The sequence below is a fragment of the Haliotis cracherodii genome, unplaced genomic scaffold, assembly GCF_022045235.1.
Source record: "Haliotis cracherodii isolate W230 unplaced genomic scaffold, xgHalCrac1.p SCAF_9, whole genome shotgun sequence".
NCBI lineage: Eukaryota > Metazoa > Mollusca > Gastropoda > Lepetellida > Haliotidae > Haliotis > Haliotis cracherodii.
Genome location: NW_027266343.1, coordinates 58,142,199 through 58,150,314, shown reverse-complemented (window position 1 = coordinate 58,150,314; position 8,116 = coordinate 58,142,199). Strand labels below are relative to the sequence as shown.

The 8,116-nt window shown below is 38.1% G+C and overlaps 1 protein-coding gene across 2 annotated transcripts in view; it reads left to right on the top strand.

Annotated features, from left to right (window-relative positions):
- Positions 1-395: 395 nt before the first annotated feature.
- LOC139452343 (uncharacterized) overlaps positions 396-8,116 on the top strand; it is a 111,922-nt gene continuing 104,201 nt past the window's right edge. The window contains exon 1 of one of the 2 annotated variants that reach the window (XM_071233788.1): positions 396-599. The gene's annotated coding sequence lies outside the window, so the exon portion shown is untranslated. Of the gene's footprint in view, positions 608-8,116 lie in introns of both variants that reach the window. The other variant, XM_071233789.1, reaches the window with a different exon arrangement.

Sequence of the window (8,116 nt, the reverse complement as noted above, 5' to 3'; positions counted from 1 at the left end):
ATCCAAACTGTTTAGAGTTTGTTGGATCTGAAATTTACATTTCCAAGACGGTAGCAAGATAATTTGCTTTTTTTTATAGCCAGAGATAACATACATCTGTTCACTAAAAAACAAAATGTATCACTTCATAAAAACATGCTTGAAAATATCACCTTATCTGTTGTGTGGAAAACATCACCTATGGCTGGTTTTGGAACGAAACCAGGGGGTGTGATACAACTACATAGCAACCAGCGTAACGTTCGGAAATCAATGTAGTTGTAATTGTTAGTTGATAGATGATATAAGACACAGCCTTATAATGAGGGAGGTAGGCAGAGGGAGACAGGCATTCTACTCTCAACAGTGCCCGCTACTCCCGACTCCTGTAGGGAGCTGGGACTTTTCTCAATGAATTTATCAGCGGTAGCCTGTTCCACTCTATCCACAGAGCGTGAGTAGCTCCGCCAGCATTAAAGGTACCCTGAGGAAGAGAGTGAGAGGTGCTGCTATATATGTCCCTCTGTTTGCTTGGATTACGATCGGACGAGATTGATCAGGAATATTAGCATTAGCACCGATTGTGTTTAAGGACGGAGTTATACCTTCACTCATCTCAGGTAGGAAGGTAACACTTGATTGTGACTTTTCTTTTTCTGTTTTCTTGAACAGGTGCGATTTGCTTCAAGGTTTTTCTCATCGTTTGTTTGTTGTGAACTTGTTTAGGTGATGGAGCTGTGAGCTAGACGAGGATGGGTTTTGTTTGTTGTCTAGATTTGGTTTAAATAATGTGTTTTTGTGTTGTAAGCAGGTAGGTAATTGTTAAACACATACAGGTTGCGGCAGATCCTGGTACATGGTGACAAACGACTGTACACTGTCAGATCGCTTTATTTCTCTGAGATGACAATTTTCATAAAAAGAAGATAGATATTTAGGTTTCCCTTTTTAGAAAGGCTACCTGGTATACCTTAATGTGACGGAATCTAATCAGGACACAGTGGATACCTTTAGGGATAGCATGATTATGTGATCAAGTCTTGAAACCTCGGCATAGGACTGAGGCATGGAGTCAAATATTTCACACAATTGTTGATACAGTTAATGACAAATAACCATGAAAATAAAAAATATATTCAAGAAACATTAAACTGCTTGAGATACAGGCAGGGAGTGAACATAATGGTCATGTATTTGAAAAGGATCATGGAAAAAGTGTGTTTAAAAATTACATCTCACATCTAATTACATTTCATACAACAAACCCTTTTATTCAAGATATCTATCTGAAAGCTAAATTTGGTCATAAAAATGCAATGCCTGTTAATAATATAGAAAACACAACTTCATGGATAACACCTTCTGGCTTATTGCAGTTATATTTACCCAATATAGATTCTGACACCGTCGTCAAGCTGGAGCGTCTTCAGCCTTCTAATGAGAGGCTCTTCTCCAAAACACTGCCACTGCTAAAATTTTCATGGGCGGAGACACCTTTTTTTAAAAGGGAGGGTGCACAATTAAGATCTATTTATTGTCTTTGGTGGTAATTTATACAGAAATAAAGATTTTTTTTGAAATAAGGGGGGGTGCCTCTGTATCCGCCCATGTGTTTTATCAAATACTGACTGACCTGTGTATCTTTATCAAGCTTTTTTTCATCATGATCCACCCTTAATGCTGTTGATAATACATTATGGTATTAATCTTTTAATTTACTGAAAATGTAATTCAGTGAAATTTATCACACTAAACCCTACAGAATTCTGATACTAAAACCAGCGTTAGAAATTGGCTAAAGCCCTGTAGTCCTTCCCAATAGTTAAGGTATCGTAAGGACTAGCAGAAATTTGCCATTTGTAAGAGTTTTGATAAATGTTATCATTATAAGGACTAGTGGACTAAAAGATGTTAGATTCTATGGCTGTAAAAGCCCATAATTCATGAAGGAGTAAAGGTAAAAACATTAAAATTCTTTAAATAGACGTACAACCATTTAGAGATGAATGAAGCCCTGGGTATGTTAATAATATTTGACTTTTATCATTGATATTGTGTCTAATTCCAACTGTGGGTGATAGAGTAGGAATGCTGCTCACTTCAAACCAATTCCTCCACTGAAGTCGTGATAAGCCTGTTGTTAATCATCAGCTCCAGCTAAATACACCTACTGTGTATACGGGGAAATAATTTGTTGTCTCTTTTGCTATTATTGATGGCTCCTTATCACAAGGGAGCGATATGGAAGGTAGTTGTCTGAGAACAGAAAGATCCACAATCCTGACTTCATATTGGGGACATTCGGGTTCTCTGCTTCACGATTTGGTCATGGCCTTCAGTGCCTCTCTCGATGTCTTCCGGTAACAAGCTGCCTTTGTTACTCCTTTATCTTTTATCTCCTGAAGAAGAGAACTTAGTTTTCTCCCGATATCTTCTCAATAAGAAAGCAGTGTCTTTCTGAAGAAGATACTAATTGACTGATTCTCACCTTGTATATGGATAATGAAAGGATTCTCAGTTGGGTTCAGTGATTCTTGTTTAATCCTTCATGAGAATAGCATGAGAGTCTTTAATTTACAGTAAACTACGGTTATAACGAACTCAAAATGACCACTAATTTTAGTTCGTAATAAACGGTTGTTACAAGCATACATACAGCATTTTACAACAGGGGTGTTCTCACTGAGCCGGCAGCTATTGTTTATGGTAATTTAGCTAATCTACCCTTTAATAACAGAAGGATTAAAATGGGGATTATCGTGGGGGCAAGTTCTAGTCCAATAGAAAAGGAGCACTGAACACAATTTATGAATTTCTTAAATTTATTGATTTAAGACATACAATAATGTACAACCCAACAAGATGGGAAAAGCATATGTCTATTACGGATTGTGTCCCAGAAACCAGGCCCATTTTTAGACGATCAAGTTCATGTTGCAGTTGGCAGTACTGTTTCTTTTTGGGTCGTTTTCTACCACCCGATTCCAATTGGCTTATCGTAACTTCCGTCATCGTTTCTTCAGATTGAAACAAACTGATAAATCGGTAAATGTTGGGATTGTTGGTTGTCATTTTGTTGATTCTGAAGTGCTACCCCTCTACATGGTTAGTGGTTCTGGGGCCGGCAGTGCAGCAAGGCATGACGGCTAACCCCAATTAACTTGATTAATCTTAATTAATCCGAATTATCTGCCAGCACAGTGGGAACAAACCATACAACAAATGGTCGGGAATAAAAAAATAAGTTTGTTTTATCGGTCAGTTTGTTATAAGCGCGTTCGTTATAAACCTAGTTTACTGTACTTCAGAAGAAAGTGGTGTAGCCTCATGGTTAAAGTGTCACTTGTCATGACGAAGACCCGGGTTTGATTCCCCACATGTGTGAAGGCAGTTTCTGGTGTCCCTGCCATAATATTGCTTCAATATTGATACAAGCGGCGTAAAACCAAACTCACTCACTTAGAAGAAAGACTCTGACTTGAATACTTGAGGTTGAGAATTCCTTTGAAGCAGAGAGAAACACCTAACATATTTCAAGGAGGAGATCTTCTCAATTCCTCTCACAGGGAGATTCATGTATTACCTCCTTTATAGAGATTCAGCTCAGCTTTAAGAGGAGATAATCTTGCCTTCTCTCTTATTTGCAGACTCGTGAAGATCTGGGTTAGAATTAATCTTCAGCAACCCATGTTTGCCGTTAAAGGTGACTATGCCTGTCGTAAGAGGTGACTAACAGGATCAGGTGGTCAGGTTTGCTGACTTGGTTGATGCATGTCATTGTACCCAAATTGCGTTGATCAATGCTCATGATGTCAGTCACTGGATTGTCTGGTCCATATTCAATTTACAATATTTACAGACCGCCGTCATATAGCTGGATCATAGCTGAGTGTGTCGTTAAACAACAAACTAACACAGTTCATGTTTAGGAGGCGATACATCTTGTCTCCTCTCACAGAGGAGATTGATTCAGTTCTTCTTTAGGAGGCGATACATCTTGTCTCCCTTCACAGAGGAGATAGATTCAGTTCATCTTTAGGAGATACATTCTTGTCTTCCCTCAAAGACGAGAGATATACTCATGTAATATCTCCTTTCCATCAGTGAGATTATAAAAGGATCTCCATTATTGAAGAGATTTTCATTTTACCTCCAGGAGGAAGAAATTTGTCATACAAATGTGAGATGGATACGATTTTATTTTATATTCTTGAGAGGCAGTATCAAATCAGAAAAGAAACATCCTCACTTCATTTCTTTGAGGAAATTCACCAAATTAGCATGAATTTGAATAAATGCACAGATTAGATATGATGGGATTGATGTTGGCAGGATACAGAGTGTGACAAGAGCACCCTAATAACCATCCTCTACCATCAAGGGTGTTATATTTCCACTAACAACCCTAGCCTGCTCCTGTCTCTAACCTAGCACAGAATGTGTCTTGCGCGTGAGAGTGACATGATTGGATAGCTGTTCATGTCAAGCTCAAAACAAAGCTGTGACTGAATGGGTCCAGGCTATTTATTATTATACAATGGAGAGAGAATACCCTGGATAAGAGAAGATGCCCAAAGACATGCTGTTAACCACTGGTTTCCTGATGATAACACTCACTCACTCACTCACTCACTCACTCACTCACTCACTCAAATATTTGATGTTTTAATAAGTGAGGATATTTTCTGATATATACTGAGAAACAGTACAGATATTGCCTTGGCTATATCAAACACCATTATTGAAATGTCTCTCTTGACATTAGCAAGTACAACCCAAACAGTTTCTACAAGACGCTGTTCTTGAATGATGAAAGGGGCAGTAAGACTGCCTAGTAGTTACAGCGTTCGCTTTTCACACGGAATTCTCACTCACTCACTCACAAAGAAACCAGAATATCTCATGAACAGAAAGGTTATGTTGCTCATTCTTCTCATTTTTCCAAGTTTTTAATGTCAACCTTTCAATATGTCAAATTACGATACGTTTTAGTTTTCTTTACCCAACAGAATGCCACAAACAATTGTTACAGTTTCGGCACAAACTCCTAACTTGATGCAGTTTTCCTTGTCCATTTGTAACAAACAATTGTTTTATGAGTGCAATTTGTTAAAATTCCCTTTCTTTACAGATCACAAACATTTAAGTCTTTTCTTTTCTGTTAAAACTGCAAGTTTTCTTACATTTACCATTTCAGCTAAGAAATTGAAAATCATTGATTTCATTGTGTGTGTCTCAAATTGATTCAAATTGAATCATTGAATTGTACCACTGAAAGGTTAAGTTTGATGTTTTTATCACTGGCGTTTGTGTCGGTAGTTTTTGTTGATTTGAGTGACACTTTGGTAACAACAAGGAGGAAAGTGGAGAACATTACAAAGCTTCCCCAAGTCAAAAGTCTTTTACAGCTTTTAAGAACAAACATCTCGGAACTATCATCAAACAGGGACTCAAACAGAATTAAACCCTAACCCCAAACAACAAACACTGCCGTTACGTTCAAATGAAAATGTAATGTAATAATAAAGGATGAAATAGACGAAGCTAATGGGGGCCATGTGTAAGGAGCAGCCATTGACAAAGCAGAGTTGTATCCCTTCAGCATGCCAGGATCCAGGTAAATGAAATTAATGAGTAACTGTCCGTCCTGTGGCTATTGCGGGTTATGTCCCTTCTGTGTCCCACAGACCAATCAGATTGCACCTGTCATATCACTTGCATTTGCTTCAAACAAAATGGTGGCACACAGTGAAGACAATCTGATCTATAATCAAGATCTATATTGTAATAAAACAGGTCTTACTTAGCAAATTTGCATGATCAGCACTTTACGAACCAGATGTCTATTTCATAACACGTCAGTCTACGAACCAGATATCGATTTCATTACGCAATTTTGATTGTCCAGCCAAAATATAACTCTATAATTCCTGTGTAGTTCAGCAAGGGTGGAAACTGGACTTTTTTAGTCTGTTAACTCCCTTGCCACGGGAAGATGGTTACAGGTCAATATTTTGCCTTATAGCACATGGGTGGTGGGTATAACTGACATGTAGCTCACCTATTTTTCTGTTTTCTGGTTGATGTCTAATGGATGGAGGTGTCAAGCTTGGTACACAAGAATCCTAATCATGTTTCATAGTCCTGGCCATGATAACCACTATTGACCAACTCATGTTGATTCACTGCTGCAGCATGGAGGACTTGATGTATGAGGACTGGGCTGCTTCAGGCTGTCCCAGGCAGGTGCTGGTAGTCCTGCACCATGACTGGAATATATTTATTTTATGCAGAAAAAAATAATCTAGAAATGCATACAAAAGCAAGTCTAGCCAGCTCAAGCTAGCAATCAGCATCGGGAATTTTTTTAATTTTTAGAGTCAAGAAGGATATTGTGTAATATAAGATTTCAGAGACTAAATGTTAGTCTAAGGTGCTGGGGGTGGACAGAGATCTCAGGGTGGGATACCGTGTCAGGGTTTCTGAATTATACTCATCTGACAAGAGAGGAAGATTTTTGCACTGATTTTGATTTTGAATGCAGGAAAGTGTTTTGAATGAATGATACACTTTCTGCAACATACATTTTCAGAAACAAACTAACTATTGTTTATGAAAATAAAATACAGTAAACTATATTTATAACAAATACGTTTATAATGAACTGACCGATATCTCAATTTTATTTTCTAGTCGCAGCCATTTGTTGTATATATATATATGCTATAGGTACTGGGGGTGGAGGGGGATGTTTGGGGAGGGGGAGGGGGATATGGGGGAGGTGGGTTAGAGGGGATACTGGGGGTGGACAGTGATCTCAGGGTGTGATACCCGTGCCATGGTTTCTGCTTAATGCTCATCCGACAAGAGTGGAAGATATTGGCAATAATTGAAGACAGTCATTTCATTGAAGTATCCATGTCTCTGTGTTTTGATGGGCAAGCTGTCCAGTATTTCTCATGGCTCAGCATCCTTAGGTGGATGATGACCTGATTGTCAGTATCGTATACTTGTGTAGTTTTATTATGAGATTATGAATGCAGCAAAGTGTTTTGAATGAATGATACACTTTCTGGAACATACATTTTCAGAAACAAACTAACTATTGTTTATGAAAATTAAATACAGTAAACTACATTAAACTACACTAAACGAACACACTTATAACGAACTGACCGATATAACAAACTTATCTTTTAGTCCCAGCCATTTGTTGTATATATATGCTGAATATATGGTTATAATGAACTAAGGTTATTACGAACTAAAATTAGTGGTCGCTTTGAGTTCGTTATAACCATAGTTAACTGTACAATTTGAAAATAATAGTTATAGAAAGCTGTCAACCTGTTCTGCACTAGACTGTCAGTGTGTGCTAATCAGTAATATGACATCACCCTCAGTGTGTCTGTTACATAATGTCACAAAATATTTATGTTGGTGGTTTTCAATTCTCCTAAGAAACATTCTATCTCTATTACTTTTCAATAGGCCCCAGATCTAAACATTACTTGTAATCAAAAGCTTAGCCTACAGTAGATATAAAGCTGTCGTCAAAGAAGAATGCGGAGCAAGTCATTGGTTCCTACATCTCAGCCATGTGATAACAGCCAATAATGCCCAGCTATTCAAGGGGAGACAACTGTGACCCAACTGACGCCTACTGAAACACTCAGTCTGACTTATTGGTGAACAGCACATACCTGGCATTTCGTTCAAATCCACCCAGAGCCCAATGAACTTATATTGATACATGGCTTGTTTACAGGCCATCATCGTATGGCAGGAATATTTCTGGGTGCGGCGTTAGGCAACAAACAAATACTCTTTTTATGAAAATGATGGCGGGTGGTACAAGTGGAACAGGCCAGGCTTACCCTTTTCGCGAACACCTGGTGTCATCACAGATTTTCAGTGATCCATTCATATTATTTTCATCACTAGTTTGCCTTCACGCCCGATGGATTCAGTTTCGGCAGATAACAGACGTTTATTGTTCTCTGGCAGTGACGTGTTGAATTTGGTTTACTGGATTCAAAATGTCATCTCAGGTATTTGTTGTGACTTAGGTTCTGTTGGAATCAGATTTTAGTGCCATCCTATAGTTTTGTGATTGTAATATTTTCGAAAAAATTTT